This window comes from Artemia franciscana, chromosome 17 (genome assembly GCF_032884065.1).
Source record: "Artemia franciscana chromosome 17, ASM3288406v1, whole genome shotgun sequence".
Classification (NCBI taxonomy): Eukaryota; Metazoa; Arthropoda; class Branchiopoda; order Anostraca; family Artemiidae; genus Artemia; species Artemia franciscana.
The window spans coordinates 45181076-45206603 of NC_088879.1; the positions used below are offsets into that span (position 1 = coordinate 45181076).

The window sequence follows — 25528 nt, forward strand, 5'->3', positions numbered from 1 at the left end:
TTGTCCAGGGCAAATTTTTACTAGGATTGAATTGTCTAGAGAATAAATACTTGGAGAGGAGGGATTTTCCAGTGAAGGAGTAGCCAAATTTCCTGGCATTATTTCAAACAAGAGCTAAGAGCTCATATGGCACTTGTGACGAGGTTGATAGAGCCAAGAGCTCATATGGTATGAGCTCTAGTAAAATTCTAAGAATCAATAGACTGATTTAAAAGGAAGATAAGAGGCTTAATGCCGCTAGGCATTTAAAATAAGAGCTCTGAGACACGAGGTCCTTCTAAATATCAAAATTCGTTAATATCCGATCACCCAATCGTAAGTTAAAAATACCTCATTTTTTTCTAATTTTTCCTCTCCCTTCAGCTCCCAGATAATTGAATAAGAAAAAGCAACTCTATAAAGTCAATTTTCGAAAGTCCCTGACACACTTATCAATTTGTATCGTCCTAGCACGTCCAAAAGCACAAAATTACCCCAAAGTACTGGACCCCTCTAACTCCCCAAGAGAGAGCGGATCCAGTCCAGTTACATCAATCACGCATCTCTGAGTTTTGCATATTCTACTAACCCAGTTTCATCCCGATCTCTCAACTCTAAGCGCTTTCCAAGATTTCCGGTTTTCCCCTCCAACTCCCGCCAATATCACCAGACCTGGATGAAATTTAAAATAATAGCTCTGAGATATAATTTTTGTACTAAATATTAAATTTAATTGAGATCCGGTCACCCGTTCTTAAGTTAGAAATCCCTCAATTTTTCTAGTTTTTCCGAATTAATATCCCACCCCAACTCCCCCAAAGAGAGCGAATCCGTTCTAGTTATATTAATCACGTATCTAGAACTTGTTTTTATTCTTTCCATCAAATTTCATCCCGATCTCTCCACCCTAAGCGTTTTTCAATATTTCTGGTTTCCAAGATTTCTGTTTCCCCCTCCAGCCCCCATGTCCCCAAGTCTCATTCGAATTAAAAGTGGAATATCTGAGACAAAAGATCTTTTTTTATATCAGGTTTCACTAAGATCCGATCACCCATTCGTAAGATAAAGATACCTGAATTTTCATGTTTTCCAAAATTTCTAGTTTCCCACTCCAACAGTTCCAATGTCACCAGATCTGGTTTTGATTTAAAATAAGAGCCCTAAAGCACAAAATCCTTCAAAATATCAAATTTCATAAGGATATGATCTCTTTTTCTGAAGTAACAAATACCTCATTTTTTTCTAATTTTTAAGAATTAGTCCCCCCCCCCTCCAACTTCTCCAAAGAGAATGAATCCGTTCCGGTAATGTCAGTAACGTAATTTGGACTTGTGCCTATTCTTCTCACCTAGTTTATCCTGATCTCTCCCCTCTAAGCCTTTTCCATCATTTCCGCCCAGCCCCAACTATCCCCCAGTGACACTGGATCCGGTCGGGATTCAAAATAAGAGATATGAGGTATGAGGTCCTTCTAAATATGAAATTTTATCGAGATCCGAATACTCCTTCGTAAGTTAAAAGTACCTCCTTTTTTCACATCCCTCATTTGTTACCCTCGGGGTTTTTGAAGTTTCAAAAAATTCCCATTACAAATCAACAGTTCTTTTGTTTAGAATTTCGTTCCCTATCACCCGTTTGTAAGATAAAGATATCTCAATTTTCACGTTTTCCAAGATTTCCCGTTTCCCCCTCCAAAAGTTCCGATGTCACCAGATCTGGTTGGAATTTAAAATAAGAGCCCTAAGGCTGAGGTGTGGAGGGGGGAGTTATCCACCCTTCATTTATTCTGAATCTAAAAAAGAACACTAAAACTTCTGATTACCAATCCAACAAGCCCCTTCCGAAGTTTATGCGATCATCTTTTCTATATCTACCTTATTTTACCCCCAATTCATAACTTACAGTCAGTACCCTGAGGACTGGGGGTTTGTCATCATCAGAAATATGATTTCCAGTCTTTTTAATTGCTTTGAACTAAATACCTATCAAAAAATTTGATTGGATGTAGTTGGGGAAATGATGGGCGTGGGAAGGATGTTAGTTGCCCTCCAATCCCTTTCGACTATTATAAGGGGCACTATTCATTTCATTTCCCGATCTTTTCGAAGTTTTTACGACAACTCCTTTGATACAAAATGACCTGGTCTAAAAAAAGCACATAAATAAATAATACATTGTGACCATATCGTTCTTTACTAAGGCAGCTCTATTGAACTGCCTATGGTACCTTATATGCCCCTAAGACATAACTCACAACCCTTACCATGAAAGGTCTGGGGGAGAGTTGTCAACCTCAAAGACTTAATCATAGTGTGTTGAATAATACACAATTATTTTCTTGGTTTTTGATTTTAAGCACGTTGAAACAGCAAAAGGCTTTTGAATCACACTAAACAAATAAAATCTCTCTCTCTCTCTCAAGCAAAGACAGGAAACTAATTTTGCTCCATAAGCTTGTACATTAACTGTTTTTGTTTTCGACAGAGAAACATATTTGTTTTTTTTGTAAGATTCAAAACCCTTTTGCTCTTGCACCTTGCTTTAAATCAAATAGTTTGTGGTAACTAACTGTAAATAAGGAGCCACGAAACTCCATAGTAACAGAAACTCTAAAAACGGAATTTTGATATCAATAGATTTACGGGACAGAAGCAAATTATCCAAGTAATAACTTAAAATCTAAAAGAAGAAACTTTGGTAAAAACGCAATGAAAACATTAGCCATTCGAGGTTTTTCCTAATACAGTAACCGAATTATTTTCGAACAAAATCAGATTCAGCGGGTCAGATAACCCTAATGTTAAAGTCTCAAGTTCCAATCTGAAAAAATTTGGAATTTTTATTTTTTGCTAAGAGAATGATCACGGAGGCGTGTTTAATTGTTCGTTTGTTTTTCCCAGGGCTGATCTTATCGACCCATTGGTCCTAGAATATCGTAAAAGAGCCAAACGAAAGTCAGATGTTCTAGTGACCTTTTTAACCGACTAAGAAAATTGAAGTGCAACAAGGCCCCCTCCCATGGCCCTTTATTATCAAAATCGTTCCATAAAAATCTTAAGATATGTGTTTGTTTCAGCATAGTCGAAAGGCCAAATAAATATGCCTTTGAAGATATCAAGACCCAAAATGTCTTTGGGGAAAGGTCTCTAAGTTGAAAAATTCTCCTATTGCTTAGATATGGTATTTGTTATTGGGAAGTATGCGTATATTTTTCGAAATGGGGGGGGGGAATGTTGTAAAAGTGGGATTTTCCAAGGAGATAATTTTTCATGGGGAGACAATTTTCAGTGGGGAATTTTCAGGGAAAATTTTACACTTGGGGAGTTTGCCAGAAATTCTGTACAATATTCTTCTGATGTCTTATCTTCTTATTACATTCTCAATTCTATACATGGTCATATTAATGGAAATTGTCCAAAGTAAATATTTACTAGGATTGAGTTGTCTAGATAATAAATTCTTGGGGAGGAGGGATTTTCCAGTGGAGAAGTAGCCAGATTTCCTGGCATTATTTTAAACAAGAGCTAAGAGTTCATATGGCACTTGTGACGAGGTCTGAAGAGCCAAAAGCTCATATGGCATGAGCTCTAGTATAATTCTAAGAATCAATAGACTGATTTAAAAGAGAAATAAGGGGCTTAATGTCGGTCGGGATTTAAAATAAGAGCTCTGAGGCAAGAGGTCCTTCTGTTTATCAAAATTCGTTAAGATCCAATCACCCACTCGTAAATTAAAAATACCTCATTTTTTTCTAATATTTCCTCTTCCTTCAGCTTCCAGATAGTCGAATAAGGGAGAACAAATTAATCAAGTCAATTTTTGCAAGTCCCTGACACGCCTACTAATTTGTATCGTCCTAGCACAGCCAGAAGCACCAAGCTTGCCAAAGCACTGGACATCCTCAAACTCCCCCAAAGAGAGCGGATCAAGTCCGGTTACATCAATCACGCATCTGTGAGTTTTGCTTATTCTAATCACCCAGTTTCATCCCTATATCTCCATTCTAAGCGTTTTCCAGGATTTCACGTTTTATCCTCCAACTCCCCCCAATGTCACCAGATCTGGTCTTAATTTAAAATATACGCTCTGAGATATAAGCTTCTACTAAATATCAAATTTCTTTGAGATCCAGTCATCAGTTTTAAAGTTAAAAATACCTCAATTTTTCGAATTTTTCCAAATTAACATACACCCAACCCAACTCCCCCAAAGAGAGCGAATCTGTTCTAGTTATGTCCATTCCGTATCTGAAACTTGTGCTTATTCTTCCGATCAAGTTTCATCCTGATGTCCCAACTCTAAGTGTTTTTCAATATTTCCGGTTTCCAAGATTTCTGAATTCCCTCCATCCCTCATGTCCCCGGGTCTCATTCGAATTAAAAGTGAAGCATCTGAGACAAAAGATATTTCTATATATCAGGTTTCACAAAGATCCAATCACCCATTCGTAAGATAAAGATACCTCAATTTTCACGTTTTCCAAGTGTTCCAGTTTCCCCCTTCGACAGTTACAATGTCACTAGATCTGGTTGAAATTTGAAATAATAGCCCTAAAGCCCGAAATTCTTCTAAGTATCCAATTTCATTAAGATATGATCACCCATTCGTAAGTTACAAATACCTCATTTTTTCGAATTTTTTCGAATTACATCAGTCACTTATCTTGGACTTGTGCTTATTTTTCCCACCAAGTTTCATCCCGGTCCCTTCCCTTTAATCGTTTATTAGCTTTTTTTCCAATGGCAAAACCAAGCGCTTAGGCAGCGCTATTGCCTATGGTACCTTATATGCCCCTAGGACAGGGCTCACAACCCTTACCATGAAGGGTCTGGGGGAGAGTTGTATACCTCAAAGACATAATTTCTTGAGCTGTCAAATATGTTGAACAAAAGGGTTATCTCAAAATTATTTGGATGTGTTTTGGAAATGGTGGGAATGGGAGGGGTTCAAATGCCCTTCAATCACTTTGGACTATTAAAAAGGGCACTAGCCCTTTCAATTTTGAATGGAAGATCTTTTCTGGAAGCTTCTACAACAACAAATAGCCATCTCAAAATTTCTATCAGATGCATTTCGGGAACCCTGCACCTGAAGAATCTAGAGGTGGGAAGGGGGTTAATCTTCAAAGACATAAATGTTGGGCCTTTCATTTACTTTGAACAAAATTGCTAATTCTAACTGTTGATTGAATGTGTTTTTGGAAAGTGGTGGGCCTGGGAGGAAGATTAGTTGCCCTCCAATCACTTTCAACAATTAAAAATAACTCTTTCAATTTGCAATCGAATGAGACTTTTTCAAAGTTTCTACGACAACAAATGGTAATCTCAAAATTTTCATCAGATGCATTTTAGGAAAATATGAGGTGTTGGGAGGGAGAGCATACACCCTCTCATCACTCTGAATCTTAAACAGACCAATAGGACTTCTGATTACCAGTCCCACGAGCCCTCTAAATAGTTCATAAAATCATCCTTTCTATATATATATATACCTTATATGCCCTCAGGACATAACTTACAACCCTTGTCCTGGGGTTCTAGAGCGGAGGGGGGGTCAACACCAAAGGGATAATTTCTGAACCTGTCAACACCGTTAAAAAAATTACTATCTCAAAATTTTGATTGGATTTGTCTGAAAAAATCGTGGGTGTGGGAGGGGGCTTAGTGGACCTCCAATCATTCTTTATTATTAAAAAGGCCACTAGCCCTTCCAATTTCTAATCGAAGGAGCCTTTTCGAAGTTTCTACAAAAACAAATAGCCATCTCAAAATTTTTATCGAATATATTTTGGAAAAATACGAGGTGAGGGGGGAGTATCCACCCTCCCATCACTCTGAATACCAAAAATCTTACTAGAACATCTGATTCGCAATTCAATGATCAAATGAATGGGTGTAAGCTGCCCTCCAATCACTTTCGACTATTAAAAAGCACACAAATCTTGTCAATTTCCAATCAAAAGAACCTTTTCAAAGTTTCTACCACAACTCCTTCGATATATGAGAACAAAGAAAGCGAACAAAAAATGAAAAGAGAAAAAACAAATAGGTGAAAAAACGAGGATTTTATCAGCCAGTAGCTAAATATGAAAAACAAGCAAATATTTCGACAAGGACCTCCGCCAAGTCGTCCTCAGTGCTCAAAGAAAACAAAGAAAAAAACAAAACAAAAAAAAAACAGCAAAATCTAACCTTTATAAGTGACCTGCACGAGAGGAAGACAGATACTGACTCAACCAACAAAAAACCAAGTTTAAATCAATGAAAGAGAAGTTACCAATTAGATTGAATAAATATCCTTTGCCTTGCAACAGATTTCACCTGTCTACAATGTCGGTTTTCATTAGATATGCGGACATGTTGTCTTAAATTAGATTGAGCGGAAATATTCATAGATTCTTTTAATATTAAATTATTATAAATTGGGCTTAAGGAAATATCTCCCGTGTCTCTATTTATAGCCAAATTTCTATTTATATGTTTTTTTATCTCATTAGCCTCTTTAAAAGATTGCGGTAGACCATTTATAGTAGATATTAAAGTTGCCTCTTCAAAAAGAACTAAATGGGCAGGATTTTCGTATATATGCTGGGCCAGAGCTGAATCAAAGTTGTCATTTTTATTTTCCAATCTCAGGGACTTGTCTATTGAAATTTTGTGTTCTTGCAATCGTTCCCCTAGTTGTTGATTGGTCGTTCCAATGTAAAATCTTCCACATGAACAAGGAACTCTGTAGACACCACTACCTAGTATAGGGTCCGTTTTATCCTTTCCCCAGTTGAAAAAATGTTCAACTTTTTGTTCAGTTTTAAAAGAAACAGAGAGATTATGTGTTTTTTAAAATTTTTCCAAGTTTGTCGCTGAGTTTTGATACGTATGGTAATGTAATGAAAGTTTTTTTCTCAATTGCCAGTGTACCTGAATCAAGGGGGACGGGCTTCCTGTTTTTCTGTTTAATCTTTTTTAATCGTCTATCTGTTATATTTTCAATGAGGTTGATTGGGTAGCCATTGCAGAAAAGAATGTCCTTAACACAGTCTAACTCGGATTTTACATGATTACGTGAACATATTTTTAGAACCCTGTCGACTAAAGAAATTACTACCCCTCTTTTTACACAGGGAGGGTGATTTGACGAGAAATGTAGATACCGATCATTATGGGTTGGCTTTCTATATATAGAAAAATCCAGGCTGGGAATATTTTTTATAATTAGAACATCCAAGAAAGGGAGCTTTCCTGAATCTTCCAGTTCTATTGTGAATTGAAGATTCGAATCAAAAGAATTCAAATGTGCCAAAAAAACTTTTAGAGAGTTCTGACCATGTACCCAAACAGCAAGAATATCATCAACGTAACGAAACCAGAGAGAGTGTTTTAAGAGAAACTATGCAAAGCAGACTGTTCTATGAAATCCATGTAAAAATTTGCCAAAAAAGGAGACAAAACAGTGCCCATGGGCAGGCCCTTGACCTGAAGGAAAAATTTTTCTCGAAACCTAAAATATAAAGAGAACTTGTTGCAAAGACGTACAAGCGTCATTATTGTGTCAATTTCCAAGGTTTTGTAATCTGCCCAAGTAGAATTTTCCTCTAATTTTCTTTGTAAGGCCTGTTCACATTTATGGACATCGCATGAAGTGTAAATGGAAATTGCATCAAAACTAGATAAGATAGTTTTTTCTGTTATACTATGATTTTTCAGCGTCTCAACAAGATCTATGGAATTTCTTATATAAGATTTCTGTGATGTTAGAAGATACTTGAAAATTGTAGCTAAGAATTTTCCTACGCCTGTAGCTGGAGAGCTATGACATGCTACAATAGGATGCAACGGAGTATCCTTCTTATGAATTTTGGGTAGACCGTAAAATTTCGGGGCTGAACAACCTTTTGGGTAAAATTTTCTGTACATTTGAGGGGTGATTAGTCTATTATCTTTTAAAATTTCTAATTCTTTCCTCAACTGCTTGGTGTATTTATCTGTGGGATCAGTTTTTATTTATTTATAAGTATTTTTATCCAATAAAAGGCTATTTATTTTATTTTGATAATCTGCAGAATCCATAATCACAACTGTGTTTGTTGTGAAAAAAGATAAAAATAGAGTAATTACAAGAGCGGACAAAGGAAACACAGTTGTGATTATGGATTCTGCAGATTATGTATTATGTCTATCGATAGTGTATTATGTCTATCGAGTGAAGTCATGTTTGCGTGTCGACTGACATCATGTTTGTCGACTGACGTCATTATAAGGATTGAGCTCTATGCGTCATGAAGTTGTTTGTCGACTGACGTCATGTTAGTCAACTTATGAAATTACGGACCGGGACACCGGGACACAAATGACGACCGCGACACAGGGGATATAAATGACGACCGAGAACCTCAAAGAGAAATTACAGACTGGGACACCGGGACACAAATCACGACCGGGACACAGGGAATATAAATGACGACCGGGACACAGGGACACAACGACAACGGGGACGCCGAAGTCACAGGGAAGATATATAAATGACGACCGGGACATAGGGATTGTTCGAAGAAAAATTACAGACCGGGTCACCAGGACACAAATGACGACCGGGACACAGGGAATATAAATGACGACCGGGACACTCAAAGAGAAATTACAAACTGGGACACCGGGACACAAATGACGACTGGGACACAGGGAATATAAATGACGACCGGGACAAAGGGAGACATCATTAGAATAATGAAGTATAGATCTGAATGCGAATTGTTTTTCCCATGGACAATTATATGCTGCATGTTCAAGGGTCAGTAAACCTGACAATCTATTTATATGCACAGACAATAGGACAGCGAAGAATGTTGTATATTCGCAAGTTTTACATGGTCAAATATATATATATATATATATATATATATATATATATATATATCTCGAGGTAAAAACTGATCACCGACCATAACGATTGCCACTTCGTCGATAGTCGGAGCATTGTATCTACGCACATGTTGGCCAGGAGGCGTTTTGTCAGCGGAAATAACAATTTTATGAGTATCAGTAGGCATCAAATCGATGGCTGTTTTGAACAGACGCACTAAATTATTATTTTCGTGGAAAAGATGTTGCAATTGGGAAACGATTGTCCTTTCAACGTTGGGAGAAATTTCGCAACGTGCATTCAATTCTGAATTTCTATCACTGATGAAGTACAATTGTAAAAATTTATGATTCTCGCCTGAGAATGGTAGAAGGGACCCTGCTTTATGATAAATTTGCCCTTTTACTTTGAAAGTAGACATAAATTGATCTGGATTTTCGATTTGGGCTCCAAACGACGTCATTTGGAAACATGAGTTGTATTGTCTGATTTTTGACAAAAAACGCTTAGATTCTGACGTAGTTCCAGTAAGGAAAGTCTTCAATGGCTCTGGTGGTGCAGTAAATAGAGGAAGTTTAACTTTTCCTGAGGCGCAACACATTCCCATTGTTTCACCATTGAATTTCAAGGCCTTGCAATAGGGACAAATTTTAGACATTGTCCCGATTTGAACACATCTACTAAAGCTATAATCATCGACTGGGTTGTACCTGAATGCCAGGCGATAACTTTCAGATTGCTCTGATTCCTCGGCACGCTTTCTTTTCTTACTTTCTCTATCAGCAGCAAGCCTGATTTCTTGCTGTTCTTGTAATTCCTCGGCACGCTTTCTTTTCTTACTTTCTCTATCAGCAGCAAGCCTGATTTCTTGCTGTTCTTGTGATTCCTCGGCACGCTTTCTTTTCTTACTTTCTCTATCAGCAGCAAGCCTGATTTCTTGCTGTTCTTGTAATTCCTCGGCACGCCTTCTTTTTTCACATTCTCTTTTAGCAGCAAGTCTGCTTCTGCGTTGCTCTGGTAGTTCCTCGGCATGCTTTCTGTTCTTTCTTTCTCTATCAGCCTCAAGCCTGTTTCCCTGCTGGTCTTTTGATTCCTCGGCACGCCTTCTTTTTTCACTTTCTCTTTTAGCAGCAAGTCTGCTTCTGCGTTGCTCTGGTAGTTCCTCGGCATGCTTTCTGTTCTTTCTTTCTCTATCAGCCTCAAGCCTGTTTCCCTGCTGGTCTTTTGATTCCTCGGCACGCCTTCTTTTTTCACTTTCTCTTTTAGCAGCAAGTCTGCTTTCGCGTTGCTCTGGTAGTTCCTCGGCACGCTTTCTTTTCTGACTTTCTCTATCAGCAGCAAGTTTTTTGGCATAGACTCTTTGAGCATCTTCATCAGTCATTGTAAACTTAAACATTAATAGATTTCTACGCGAACATATGTCTTATATAACTTGAATGACATCACCTTCAAAGCAAAAATGATGGCAACTAATTTCATGACGTCAGCCGAAACATGACGTCACCTGATCCACAGATCCACAGATCCACAGACAGACAGACAACTTCGCGCCACCCCAACACCTAGTTGGTGGAGGCGCTTCGCCCCCCCCCCAAGCCCCCTCGTGCGCGTAAGTCGTTACGCGCCATATTAGTTACGCGCCATTGTAGTTGTGTCCCTATGTCCCACCTGTGAATATAGATATATATATATATATATATATATATATATATATATATATATATATATATATATATATATATATATATATATATATATATATATATATATATATATATATATATATATATATATATATATATATATATATATATATATATATATATATATATGTATATATATATATATATATATATATGTTTTTAACTACGTAAAACTTGCGAATATACAACATTCTTTGCTGTCCCATTTTCTGTGCATATAAATAGATTGTCAGGTTTACCGACTCTTGAACATGCAACATATAATGGTCCATGGGAAAACAATCCGTATTCAGATCTATACCTCATGATTCTAATGATTGCCCTTGAGCTTTGTTGATGGTGATTGCTAATCGACCATTCCCTGAGTCGCCATCGTCATTTATATATCCCCCTGTGCACCCCGGCGTCCCCTTTGTAGTTATGTCCCTGTGTCCCGGTCGTCGTCATTTATACTCCCTGTGTCCCGGTGCTTTGTTGATTGCTAATCGAACATTCCTTTTGTCCCGGTCGCTTTCTCTTTGAGTGTCGTCATTTATTTAGATTGTCAGGTTTACCGACTCTTGAACATGCAACATATAATTGTCCATGGGAAAAACAATCCATATTCAGATCTATACCTCATGATTCTAATGATTGCCCTTGAGATTTGTTGATGGTGATTGCTAATTGAACATTCCCTGTGTCCCGGTCGTCATTTATATTCCCAGTATTCCGGTCGTCATTTGTGTCCCAGTGTTCCCCTTTTAGTTTTTTTTTTATTGGTTTTGACCTTTTTTTAGGTTTTTTAGTTTTTTTCTTTTTTCTTTTTAGTTTTTTTTGAAGTTTTTATCTTTTTAGTTTTTTTATTTTTATTTATATTTTTTTAGTTTTCTTTTTCTCCTTTATTTTTCAGTTTTTTTCCTTTTTTTAGTTTTTTTTCTTTTTTAGTTCTTTTAGTTTTTACCTTTTTTAGTTTTTTTTAGTTTTTTAGATGAAAATTTTTTTTAGTTTTTTTCCTTTTTTTCTTTTTAGTTTTTTATTGGTTTTTACCTTTTTTTTAGCCTTTTTAGTTTTTTTCGTTTTTTCTTTTTACTTTTTTTTTAGTTTTTATCTTTTTTATTTTTTTTATTTTTATTCTTAATTTTATTAGTTTTCTTTTTCTCTTCTATTTTTCAGTTTTTTCCTTTTTTTTAAGTTTTTTTTTAGTTTTTAGTTTTTTAGTTTTTTTTCCTTTTTTTCTTTTTAGTTTTTTATTGGTTTTTACCTTTTTTTAGCTTTTTTAGTTTTTTTCGTTTTTTCTTTTTACTTTTTTTTTTAGTTTTTATCTTTTTTATTTTTTTTTATTTTATTCTTAATTTTATTAGTTTTCGTTTTCTCTTCTATTTTTCAGTTTTTTCCTTTTTTAAGTTTTTTTTTAGTTTTTAGTTTTTTTAGTTTTTAGTTTTTTTAGTTTTTTTAGTTTTTTAGCTTTTTTATTTTTTTTATTAGTTTTTAGTTTTTTTGTAGTTTTTGCCTTTTTTTAGTTTTTTCAGTTTTTTTTTTGTTTTTTGTTTTTTACCTTTTTTGTGGATCGTCACCTGATCCACAGATCCACAGATCCACAGATCCATTTTAAGTTTTTTTTTAGTTTTTAGTTTTTTTAGTTTTTTTTCCTTTTTTTCTTTTTAGTTTTTTATTGGTTTTTACCTTTTTTTTAGCTTTTTTAGTTTTTTTCGTTTTTTCTTTTTACTTTTTTTTTAGTTTTTATCTTTTTTATTTTTTTTTATTTTATTCTTAATTTTATTAGTTTTCTTTTTCTCTTCTATTTTTCAGTTTTTTCCTTTTTTTAAGTTTTTTTTTTAGTTTTTAGTTTTTTTAGTTTTTTAGTTTTTTTAGTTTTTTTAGTTTTTTAGCTTTTTTATTTTTTTATTAGTTTTTAGTTTTTTTGTAGTTTTTGCCTTTTTTTAGTTTTTTCAGTTTTTTTTTTAGTTTTTAGTTTTTTACCTTTTTTGTGGATCGTCACCTGATCCACAGATCCACAGATCCACAGACAACTTATTTATATATATATATATATATATATATATATATATATATATATATATATATATATATATATATATATATATATATATATTTATATATATATATATATATATATATATATATATATATATATATATATATATATATATATATATATATATATATATATATATATATATATATATATATATATATATATATATATATATATATATATATATATATATATATATATATATATATATATATATATATATAACGGCTTACGGGGGCGCGAAGCGCCACCCCAACAGTTAGTATATATATATATATATATATATATATATATATATATATATATATATATATATATAAGTTATATGTATGTTTTACGACTGACGTCATTATAAGGATTGACCATTATGACGTCATGTGTGTATTGTGTATGTTTGTATATGATGTCATTATAAGTTGAAGTCATTATAAGTATATAACGCTTTGTATATGACGTCATTATAAGTATATAAGGGTTGCGATTAAAAGAAAATGTTTCGTATAAACCCTTCAGTGGCAAAAGAAACAGCCGATGAATCAAATCATTTTCGAAATTGCAATATAAAGCCTACAATGGCAGAAGAAACAGCCGAGAAAGTGGCTCAAAGAGATAATGCCAAAAGGCTTGTGGCTAAAAGAGAAAGTAACAAAAGAAGGCGTACCGAGGAATCGCAAGAACAACGCGAAAACAGGCTTGCAGATCGAATAAAAAATTTGCCGAGGAATCACAAGAGCAACGTGAAAACAGGCTTGCAGCTCAAAGAGAAATAACCAAAAGAAAGCGCGCCGAGGAGTCACAAGAGCAACGTAAAAACAGCCTTGAGGCTCAAAGAGATAATGCCAAAAGAAAGCTTGCCGAGGAATCAAATGAGCAACGTGAAAATTTTCGGCTGGCATTCAGGTACAGGCAAGTCGATGATTATAGCTTGAGTAGATGTGTTCTAATCGGGACTATGTATAAAATTTGTTCCCATTGCTAGGCCTTGAAATTAAATCCTGAAACAATGGGAGTGTGTTGCGCCTCAGGAAAAGTTAAACTTCCCCGACTGGCTACACCACCAGAGCCATTAAAGACTTTGCTTACTGGAACTTCATCAGAAGCTTAGTGTTTTTTATCAAACATAAGAAAATATAACTCATGTTTCCAAATGACGTCGTTTGATGCCCAAATCGAAAATCAAGATAAATTTATGCCTACTTTTAAAGTAAACGGGCAAATTTATCATAGAGCAGGGTCCCTTCTACCATTCTCAGGTGAGAATCATAAATTTTTACAACTGCACTTTATCAGTGATAGCAATTCTATATGGAATGCACGTTGCAAAATTTCTCCTGACGTTGAAAGGACTCTCGTTTCCCAATTGCAACAACTTTTCCACGAAAATAATGATTTAATCCGTCTGTTCAAAACAGCAATCGATTTGATACCTACTGATACGCATAAAATTGTTATTCCCGGTGACAAAACACCTACTGGTGAGTATGTGCGTAGATACATAAAATGCTCCAACTATCGACGAAGTGGAAATGGTTATGGTTGGTCATCAGTTTTTACCTCGAGATATTATTCTTTACTAGCCAAACGCTCAGTTGGTAAGAACTGCTGAATTTTATCGAAGCTACGATGCCCTACAATATTTTATCATTTTTTGGGATGAATCCGACGGCCATCACTTCAATAATAAATTGATAGATCCATCCACTAACAAACAACCGGATAAGAAATATAGTGCAATGAATTATCATTCCTATAGACTAATGATTCGTCACAATGAAGAAAATCATATTTTTAAATGCCGTCAATTGTTTCACCAATACATCGTTGATATGTATACAAAGATTGAATTAGAACTTTTGCTATTTATCTGTCTGAATCAGACCAAGGTCTGCTCTGAACAATACATTCATTTGCAAGATGCAGTTGTAAATGACGGTAATACCACTAACGTTGGAAGATTAAGGATTTTACCCTCGTCATATGCTGGCAGTTGCTGTCATATGCATGAATATGCTCAAGATGCTATTGCCAAGTACCCAACGAAGATTGTTAGTGATAGAGATACCAGGCCAACTAATACAATCAACAAGAGGGATAGTGAAGTTGTTACAGTGAAGGGGAGTTGTAGTAGTACATTTATAGGGAAGAAACTCGCATTTATCTATATTAAGTTAAAGGCAAATATCAGAAAAAGCATCAGAAACTGTAGAGACCTTTTGGGAAAGACCCTTTTTGGAACGGCTAATCAGAAGCAAGTCATCAGCATACGCAAGATAAGAAACATCTGCAAGACCAGAAAGGTATGTACCTGGTATCTTAGCCAGCACACTCGAAATACAAATCTTCAAAAGCGTAGGGGACAGAAAACCACCCTGTCTAACTCCTCTTCATATTCTTGCAGATCTTGATTGAAGAAAAGAGTTTGAATACCAAAACCTAAGAAGTATTATAACAGAGTGTTTGACCCCAGAATTATACAAGGAAAAAAGTAGCTGACTATGGACCACACTATCAAACACTTGCGAAAGATCCAAAGCACAAATATAAAGACCTTTTCTCTTGGAAGAATTATCAGCCAGTAGAGAAGACATAATCTTATGCGCATGCTGACAACCAACTCCATATCGAAAACCAAATTCGTTCTCACTTTAAATAATATTTTTAGTCAAAAAAAGTAGAAGGATATACTCAAAAACCTTACTAATATTACAAGATACAGTAAAAGGTCGATATCAGGAACAATCAGTCGGTGACTTTCCCCTTTTTAAAATCGACAAAACAGAGCCACACACAAAACTCTCAGATACACTTGAAGTCCTTTGACACATACGAAAAAGTAGCTGAGAGTGAGATGTAAGGGGAGGGTCAGATCTGGATCGAAAGTGGTTGTTGGAACTCCCGAAAATCGTGGTACACCCAGAAAAGTTGCTGAAGCTGAGGTTTCACAATTCAAAGAATACTCGGTTCCTAAAAAACAGGGAACGTCAGAAAGAATGAAAACTCAAATGATACCGTTGAAAAAAAATGTGTGCCACACAGAAGACTCTCAGGTACGTATGAAGTACATAGACATATTTGAAAAAGAAGCTGAAAGTGGGATATAAGGGGGATGCATTCAATCGGCAAATGCATCTTAGAAATACCATCCTTATCTCTTGAATCAGATATGGGCACTATATGGCGTTGAGAAAGCGTTCTACTGAAGAGGGGGGTAAGAAGGCGAGTATATACAGAATGCACTGAATAGTTCATCACTGAAAAAATCGAAAAATAATGTTTATACCAAGCTGAAGGTGGAAGGCAATTACTTGTCATAGTTTCATCATTTAACTTGTCAGAATTAATCACTTTTCGCCCATCCCTCCTATTTACAGGAAGTCCAAACCGCGGTAACGTATGGACTCAGACCTGGACGCCGACCTCAGATAACGTTTATATTTGGCTTCAGTTTTACGTTCGAGATCAGCGAAGCACCCAGAACTTGGCCGACAAGATTCATTCCATATCTGAAGCCATAGTTTCGCTTTATTTTTATCGTCTTTGACCAAGGGTCCATTGACCAGATAGGTTTTTGCGTTGTTTTACGAATACGTTGCCAAGGTACGGCAGGTTCTTCTGCCCTTTCCAGACACATCAAAAGTTGGTTATAATAACAGTCAATATCAGCTTTACCATTCGTAGGTACCTGGTGCTGAAGATGATATGGAACACGTATGGTAGAAAGAAGGGCTGTCAAGGTAGAGATGTAGTGCGGTATATTGGCTTTGATCCAATTACTTTTTTCAAATCACTTCGATTTTTCTCGCGAGCAATTGGTTTTCGATAGATCAATATCCATTGTAAATGTCGCTGGAATTGGCACGTGGTCAGTATCTTGCTTGTTAACATGAACAGAAGCAGAAAAATAGATAATACCAGGCGAGCAAATAATATGGTCAATATTACTTGTCCTTCCAGAATGATGAACATATGAAAAATTGTGGGATTTGGGCACAACGCGGTGCGACTTAAGACGCTCAAAAAACGAATCACTTCTCACAGAAGATCGATTAATATCAGTATTTACGTCCCCAGTTATTATATACTGTAGAGAGTTTGACTGTCACAAAATTCTTCAGCAGACCACAAGCCTTTGCGAATTTTTTCAAGGATCTGATCGAGTATCCTTCATATGGGAGATAAGAGTTTATAAATACAATACTGCCGAATGGCACAGCCAAAAAGAATTCGTCGGAGTAGAAGAATACTTGGGAGGGTAGATGAATGTCCCGTTTAAAGACAAAGGCTAGTCTACCGGAAGGGCGACTGCCAGTAACTTTCTCTGGACTCAGGAACACAGTATGATGCTCACTTCGACGCAAAAAGTTCAAACTTGATGCAGTGAGAAGATGCTCCTGGAGACAGTTCTGTGGTGGCGCAGTGGGTTTGACCTTAGCTTGGTAATACGGGACCCAGAGATCGAATCATGCTGTAGCAATGCACTGCAGGGCCGACGCAGGGACCTTAGTAGTTAAGAAGCGTCGTTAATCTGATACAATACAATACTCGTGAAGACATACCAAATCGTAGGAACCGTACAACTCATCAATAACAAAATCCTTATATTTGGTGCAATTTATATTGAACGAAATAACTAAGACTGATGTACTCATAGGTGAATGCTGGATTTGCACTTTATCCAATTCTTAATAACAGGGCAGGAAAAGCTATAGGAAGGGTGTTTTTGGCTGCAGTTTTATTTATTGTATATACTTTATAACTGTTTTATTTCAGAGACTCGTGGAAGCCGAAAGAAGGGCAGCTGAGGAATTGACACCCTTGCGTGAAGAGATCTCGTGTTTGACCCAAGAGAACGTGGAAATTAGGGAGAAGTGTAGCAACAATTATAATAAACTGCCACGATTTATTATAGGACACTTAATAATGAACGTTGTAAATTATACAATAAATCAATAGTCTAATAAAAGTCTATCAAAAGGATGTATCCCTGTTTGAACTTATATTTTTCGTCACGGAAAGGCAGTGTGGTCTTCAAAATTATCTACGTCATATTTATGGGAAAGCAAGCTGTAAAAAAAAAACCAAAAAAACAAAACAAAAACCTAAAATGATAACAGATAATAAAATGAATAGTGTATAAGGATTTGCCTGTATGCAAGGCAGTGATAGGACGGTGGTCAAGATGGCTTCAGCTACCTGGAAGGTAAGAAAATACCCTTTTCTGTTGTATAATGCATCTTGATAACAAGTCTCCCTGTGACTACTATTATCGTTGATGGTGACTGGTAAAATATGATACTGTAAGGAGGTGGTGAACAGCCTGATGAATTCTCTTCACAGATATCACTTGTAGTGGGAACTAAAATCTCTGATAATTCTTTAATTTCAGCATTTGAGGAGACAGGCAAGGTCTCTCCAATATCATTATTATCTTCAAGTTGAAAATGCTGAGAATATCTCCGAGATTTTTTTTGTTTTTTCTTTTGAACAAATCATGATTTAAAAAGTCATCAGTGACTGTTGGACTTCGGAATTTACTTTTAGATGTGGTAAAATGACTGTTAAATCCTTTAGTAGGAAATCCTTTGTAGTGGCAGTGTTACCCTGTTTAGAACTTTTGAACGCCCTGTTTTATCCTTGTTTGAACTTTTGTTTATTGTCATGGAAAGGCAGTGTGGTCTTTGAAATTATCTACGTCATATTTATGGGAAAGCAAATTGTAAAAATAAGCCAACAAAAAAACACAAAAATGATAAGAGATAATAAATGAATAGTGGATATATATTGGCCTTTATACAAGGCCGTGATATGATGGTGGTCAAGATTTCTTCAGGACTCTAGAAGGTAAGAAAATGCCCTGTTATGTAGTGTATGTATCTTGATAACATTTACTTCTCACTGTAACTGTTGTTTTGGCACTATTGTCTATAGTGTCTGCAGCAATTTGATACTGCAAGGAGGGGGCAAACTGATGAATTCGATTGACATATATCACTTGTAAAGGAAACTAAATTCTCTGAAACTATTGAATTTCAGCCTTGGAGGAGACAGACTGGGTATCTCCAACATCCTTGTTATCTTCAATCAGAAAATGCAGAAACTCTCTGAGATTGTTTTATGAAGAAATTATAAGTTAAAAAGTCTTTAATGGCTGCTAAACCTTGGAATTTACTTGTAGAGGGGATAAAGAGACTGATAAATCCTTTAGTTGGAATTTATTTGCAGTGTCAGTTTCACATAAGAATCCAATAGATGAAACATCTAATAAATCATCTTTACAATTTTTATTTGATACTCCTGCTACAAAAGGATTCCAAGAAAAGAATTTGCCAAACACTGCCAAAACAAAGAAAACTTCTGAACAAGCATGTGTCTGCGAAATTTTTTCTATCAATGTATTTTCTTAGCAATTTTTTTTATCAAGTATATTATACAAAATGATCACTGATAATCACCAGAATACTGCTAATCAGCAGCGATTAGTTTAAAGTCACTCAAAGTTGAGATGCTTGTAGAAGGGTTCGCTAATAGAATTGAACAAGGGTTCATAAAAATAATAATAATATATCTTTATTTGCCAGGCCATAAAAAAAGGGAAAAAAATTGAGCAATACAAAAGAAGAAAGGGAAAAAACAAGAACACTCAGAATCAAAGAAGCAGATTAAGTAATAACCTCTTCATTGGCAAAAACTTGACCAATTTTTCCAACACTTTTTTATCTGCACTTGTTTCAGAATTCGGAACACTAACCATTGGATCCAACATATTTTAAGATCTTAGAACAAACTTGTTTCTCTCGTAGAGTGGGTGTCAGAGCAAAAACTAGAGGTATTTGCAGTATACACAACGCAGTTTTAGTCTGTCGGTTTGTGTGAACCAGTCCCTTAGCGGAGATACATAAAGCATGTGATCAACAAACCTTTCGATCAACAAAGACGTGCAACATTTCCAAATCATCTGGGATGAGTAAAGTATTGCTGCAGTGCAAACTTATTGTTTGGGACGAGTGAACAGTGGCACACAAAAAATTGCTCCAGGCTCTTGACCAATCATTGCAAGATTGGCAAGGAAATTCCAAACCCTTTGGCAGCTCATTAATATTGGTTGCGGAAGATTTCGGGCAAACATTATCTGTTTTTCGTAGATCGAAACTTGCAGACGAAATTTATGCTTGCCTTAAAAGTTCTAATTTATGGGTACCCGTTATAACATTGCGTGTTCGTAATCACTGACGAGTGCACAATGGCAACAAAAAATCGCTCGAGGCTCTGGAGCAATCATTACGAGATTTGCGAGGAAATTCGAATCCTTTTGGCAGCACATTAATATTGCTTGCGGGACATTTCATGCAAACTTTACCTACAATACCTATATCAACCCCTGCGGACGAACGGAATGCTTGCCTGGAAAATTCTTATCTATGGGCACACGCAAAGACATTAAAATTAACTATAAATATGCGTGTCCGATTGCAAAACGATGACTCTGGTGAAATATTTTCAGATCAATTGCTGGCAATTGGAAACGGAAAGCTCCCAGTTGACTCAATTTCAGGACGTATACAAATGCCTCCGGGGTTCTGTAATTTAGTGACGTCAAAAAATCATTTAGTTGAAAAGGTATTACCGAATATTCTAACAAATAATAAAAACCATAAATGGCTAAGTGAACCTGCGTTTCTGGCAGCCAAGAACAAAGACCTCCACGAAATCAACAATATTATTTTGACCAAGATTCGAGAACAGGCAGTCATTTACAAGTCAGTCGACACAGTTCTGGAAACAATTGAAGCGGTTAACTATCCATCAGAATTTTTAAATTCCCTGGATCTCCAAGGGATCTTTAGGCGTACCATTAATACTGTTGCGAAATATTAACCCACCAAATCTTTCCAACGGCACGCGACTTTCCGTAAAAAAAACAATGGAAAACGTAATACAGGCAACAATTTTGACAGGGCCTCCCGAGGGTGAGGGTGTTCTTATTCCTCGCAATCCCATGATTATAACGGATCTGCCTTTTCAATTTGAAAGATTAGAATTCCCAATTTGATTAGCATTTGCAATCACCATCAACAAAACTCAGGGGTTATCATTAGAAAATTCGGTATAGATGTTAATACGGATTGTTTTTCCCATCGAAAATTATATGTCGCATGTTCTAGAACTGGTAAACCGGACGATCTAATTATATGCACAGACAATGGGACAGCGAAGAATGTTGTATATCCACAAGTTTTACGCAGTTAAAAGTTAGCACCTTGTATAGGTGTTGCTTTACTGAGGGGGAGGGTTAGGCTTTCTTCTCAGAGAGAAATTACCTAAAGAAAGTGTGTCGATGTATAACAAGAGCAATGGAAAACCTGGCTTGCGGCTGAAAGAGAAAGTAAAAAAATAATGTGTGTCGAGGAATTACCAGAGTATATCACAGGAATTGCCAATTGTATATCCGTAAGTTTTACGCAGAAAAGACTAAAATAAGGTGGATGTTTCGCCAGTATCTCAACTAGGCGTCCTCAACACAAGATAAAAAAAAACGCTAATCTAAAAACAAATAAAACTACCACCAGAACTAATAAATACAATTGTCGCTACTGATCCACGTAGGAAAAAGAAGCTATTAGAGTTACTTCAATGAGAATAACAAAGCAACTGAGGAAAAATTATGAAAATTGAAACTAAGTTAACTTTTCCGTTTCGAAATAATGCTCTTGTCAGCTGATATTGAAGCAACTTTTTTGGTCTAGTATTTAATCTTGTCCCCTGGTGATTGTGTAAAATTTTAATTCCCTTATTGACTATTGGTTCATTTTTCAAAAATCAATCATAAATTGGGTCAATATTTAAATTTTCTGTATCTTTATTTATTGAAAGATTAAGTAAACGTTTTTTTTAATTTGTATAGCCTCCCTTGCCCATTAAGAAAAAACCCCTATCATTAGAAATAGCTGTAGCCTCATCAAATTCTATAAAATGTTCAGGATGAAAGAACGTATGTTCACCCAGAGCCGAAACAAAAGTTTTAGGAGACTTTCTTAATCGTAAGGTTTTTTGTTTGACTTCCAATGCTCAATAAATACTTCAGTAAATTGTTGGTGAGTTCCACCAATATAAAACTTTCCAAAAGAGAAAGGAATTTTAAACACCCCACTAACTAAATCTCCCCAGGTTAAGTCTTTCCCAGAGTTAAGAAAACTACCTAATGATCTCACTGATTGGAAAAAAGTTTCTATGTTATGTTTACGAAAAATTCTTTTCAGCATCTCCCCTAAAATAGGTACATAAGGCAAAGAAATGACACTTTTCGGCATATTTAATTCTGTAAACTGTGAAAAAAACACTATTGTTGTGTTTAATGTGTCTATTTTTTGTAATTTTATCAATGAATTTCGTCGGTTAACTATTACAAAATTAAATATCCCTCAAATACAGCAATTCAGAATCTAAAAACTCATGGGAACAAATTTTGAAAGCTCTATCCACCAGTGCAATCACAACCCCTCATTTCACTGAAATAGGGTGGCACGAATGAAATCTCAAATACCTATCACTGTGTATAGACTTTCTATATACTGAGAAGAGTAAATTGAAATCACTTAAATCAATAGGATATCAAGAAAAGGTAGTTTGTCCTTTTCTTCAGACTCCACTGTAAATTTAACATTTTTATGAAAACTGTTTAATTGTTTATGGAAAAAAATCTAAGGACTCTAAACCGTGTTTCTAAATGCTAACCAAATCATCCATGAATCTGCCCCAGAAACTGGGGAGAGCCTAAAACTGTGTATAGTGGATGTTTCAATAGAGTCTATGAAGAGACTTGCCAACAAGAGAGAGAGAGATGCCCCAAAGCCAAACTAAACACCTGTTTGTAAAATTAACCTCTAAAACCAAAATAAAGAGAATATTCATTTGCAAGGATTACCACTTTCATAACGACCTAAATCTCCAAACTAACCATGACCACATCTTGTATCAAATCAAAGTGCTTTTTTAATTTAATCCTTAATATATTTTCGCACTTTTTTACATTACAATTCGAACACAAGGAAACCACATCAAAACGACAGAGAATTGAATTCTCCTCCAATATGAAATTTTTCAACTTATTAGTAAGATCAGTGAGTCATTGAAAAATAATTTACACATTACCCCACAATTTTATGATAAATATCAAACAGTTCGTGGTAACGAACTGTAGTAAGGAGCGACCCGGCTCAATAGTAACCAAAACACTAAAAAATGGAATTTTGATACCAATAGCTACATCAAAAGAATCGCATTTTAATGCTGGTTTTAAATATATAAGTTTCATCAAGTTTAGTCTTACCCATCAAAAGTTACGAGCCTGAGAAAATTTGCGTTATTTTAGAAAATAGGGGAAACGCCCCCTAAAAGTCATGGAATCTTAACGAAAATCACACCATCAGATTCAGCGTATCAGAGAACCCTACTGTAGAAGTTTCGAGCTCCTATCTACAAAAATGTGGAATTTTGCATTTTTTGCCAGAAGGCAGATCACGGATGCGTGTTTATTTGTTTTTTTGTTTTTTTGTTTTTTTTTTTTCCCCAGGGGTGATCGTATCGACCCAGTTGTCCTAGAATGTTGCAAGAGGGCTCATTCTAACGGAAATGAAAAGTTCTAGTGCCCTTTTTAAGTGACCAAAAAAATTGGAGGGCACCTAGGCCCCCTCCCACGCTAATTATTTTCCCAAAGTCAACAGATCAAAATTCTGAGATAGCCATTTTATTCAGCGTAGTCGAAAAACCTTATAAGTATGTCTTTGGGGACGACTTACTCCCCCACAGTCCCCGTGGGAGGGGCAACAAGTTACAAACTTTGACCTGTGCTTACATATAGTATTGGTTATTGGGAAGTATACAGGCGTTTTCAGGAGGATTTTTTTGGTTGGGGGGAGGGGTTGAGAAGAGGGGGATATGCTGGCAGAAGTTTCCATCGAGAATTTGTCATGGGAGAAGAAAACTTCCATGAAGGGAGATCAGGATTTACTAGCATTATTTAAAAAAAAATTAAAAAATAAATGTGAAAAAGCTTTTTCAGCTGGAAGTAAGGAACAGCAATAAAACTTAAAACAAACAGAAATTATTACCCATATAAGGGGCTCACCTCCTTATGATACCTAGCTCTTTACACTAAAGTATTTTTAGTAATTTCAAATATTTATTCTACGGCTTTTGGGATTCAGGGGTCATTCTTAATGAATTGGGATAAAATTTAAGCTTTAGTGTAAAGAGCGAGGTACTGACGATGGGGCGAATCCCCTCATATATGTAATAAAAACATGAGAATACAAAAGTTCTTTACGTAAGCTAATTTATAAGTTACGTAAATCTTTTACCAATAAAAAGATTCGTAAAAAATTAAAAGTTCTAGTTGCCTTTTTAATTAACCAAAAAATCGGAGGGCAACTAGGCTTCGCCCCCGCTCTTTTTTTCTCAAAATCATTCGATCAAAATTATGAGAAAGCCATTTAGCCCCCCCCCCCCCCCCAAAAAATATGCAAATTTCGTTTTGATTATTCCTCTGCGGAGAGCCAAAATCAAAACATGCATTGATTCAAAAACGTTCAGAAATTAAATAAAAAAAACGAGTTTTTTTAACTGAAAGTAAGGAGCGACATTAAAACTTAAAACGCACAGAAATTACTTCGTATATGAAAGAGGCTGCTTCCTCATCAACGCCCCGCTCTTTACGCTAAAGTTTTTTACTGTTTTAAAAAGAAGAATTGAGAGAAAGAGTCAAACTTTAGCGTAAAGAGCGGGGCGTTGATGAGGAAGCAGCCTCTTTCATATACGAAGTAATTTCTGTGCGTTTTAAGTTTTAATGTCGCTCCTTACTTTCAGTTAAAAAAACTCGTTTTTTTTATTTAATTTATCCAAGAGATGGTTCCGCACTCAAGATCTATGGTCTACCCAAAATTCATAAGACGGGAGTCCCTCTCTGTCCCATTGTATCAACTTTCTCATCACCTGTGGCAAAATTAGGAAAGTGGTTATCGGTAGTATTGTGTCCACTCTTAGGAACACAAAAATCATATTTAAAAAATTCCCCTGATCTTAATAATAAGTTGAAAAATTTCACATTGGAGGAGAATTTACAATGGAGTTTGAAGAAAAGAACAAACTACCTTTTTGATATCCCATTGATTAAAAGTGATTTTCATTTAATTTTCTCAGCATATAGAAAGCCTACACACAGTAATAGATATTTGAACTTTCATTCGTGCCACCCTATTTCAGTGAAACGAGGGGTTATGATTGCACTGGTGGATAGAGCTTTCAGATTTTTTTTCCAGGAGTTTTTAGATTCCGAATTGTTGTATTTGATAGTTACCCGATTAAATTATAAAATAATAAGAAGTAGACATAATAAACACAACAATAGGGTTATTGGGGTTTCACAGTGTACAGAATTAAATATGCCGAAAAGTTTCATTTCATTGCCTTATGTACCTATTTTGGGGGAAATGCTGAGAAGAATTTTGCGTAAACATAACATAGATACTTGTTTCCGATCAGTGAGATCATTAGATAGTTTTCTTAATTCTGGGAAGGACTTTTCCCGGGGTGATTTAGTTAGTGGGGTGTGTAAAATTCTTTGTTCTTGTGGAAAGTTTTAGAACTCATCAACTATAAATTCTTTGTTCTTGTGGAAAGTTTTAGAACTCATCAACTATATATTGTTAGAACTCATCAACAATCTATTGAGCATCGCAGTTCAATAGAAAAGACCCTACAATTAAGAAAGCCTCCAGAAATTTTTGTTTCGGCTTTGGTTGAACATATATTCTTTCATCTTGAACATTTTGTACAATTTGATGAGGCTATAGCTATTTCTAATGATATAGCTTTTTCTCAATGGGCGAAGGAGGCTATAGAAAAAAAAATACGTTTGCTAATCTTTCAATAAATATAAACACGGGGAATTTAA

The 25528-nt window shown here is 35.5% G+C and overlaps 1 protein-coding gene across 1 annotated transcript in view; it reads left to right on the top strand.

Annotated features, from left to right (window-relative positions):
- LOC136037600 (myosin-6-like) overlaps window positions 1–25528 on the top strand; it is a 153714-nt gene that overhangs the window by 93691 nt on the left and 34495 nt on the right. The gene's annotated exons all lie outside the window — the stretch shown is intronic.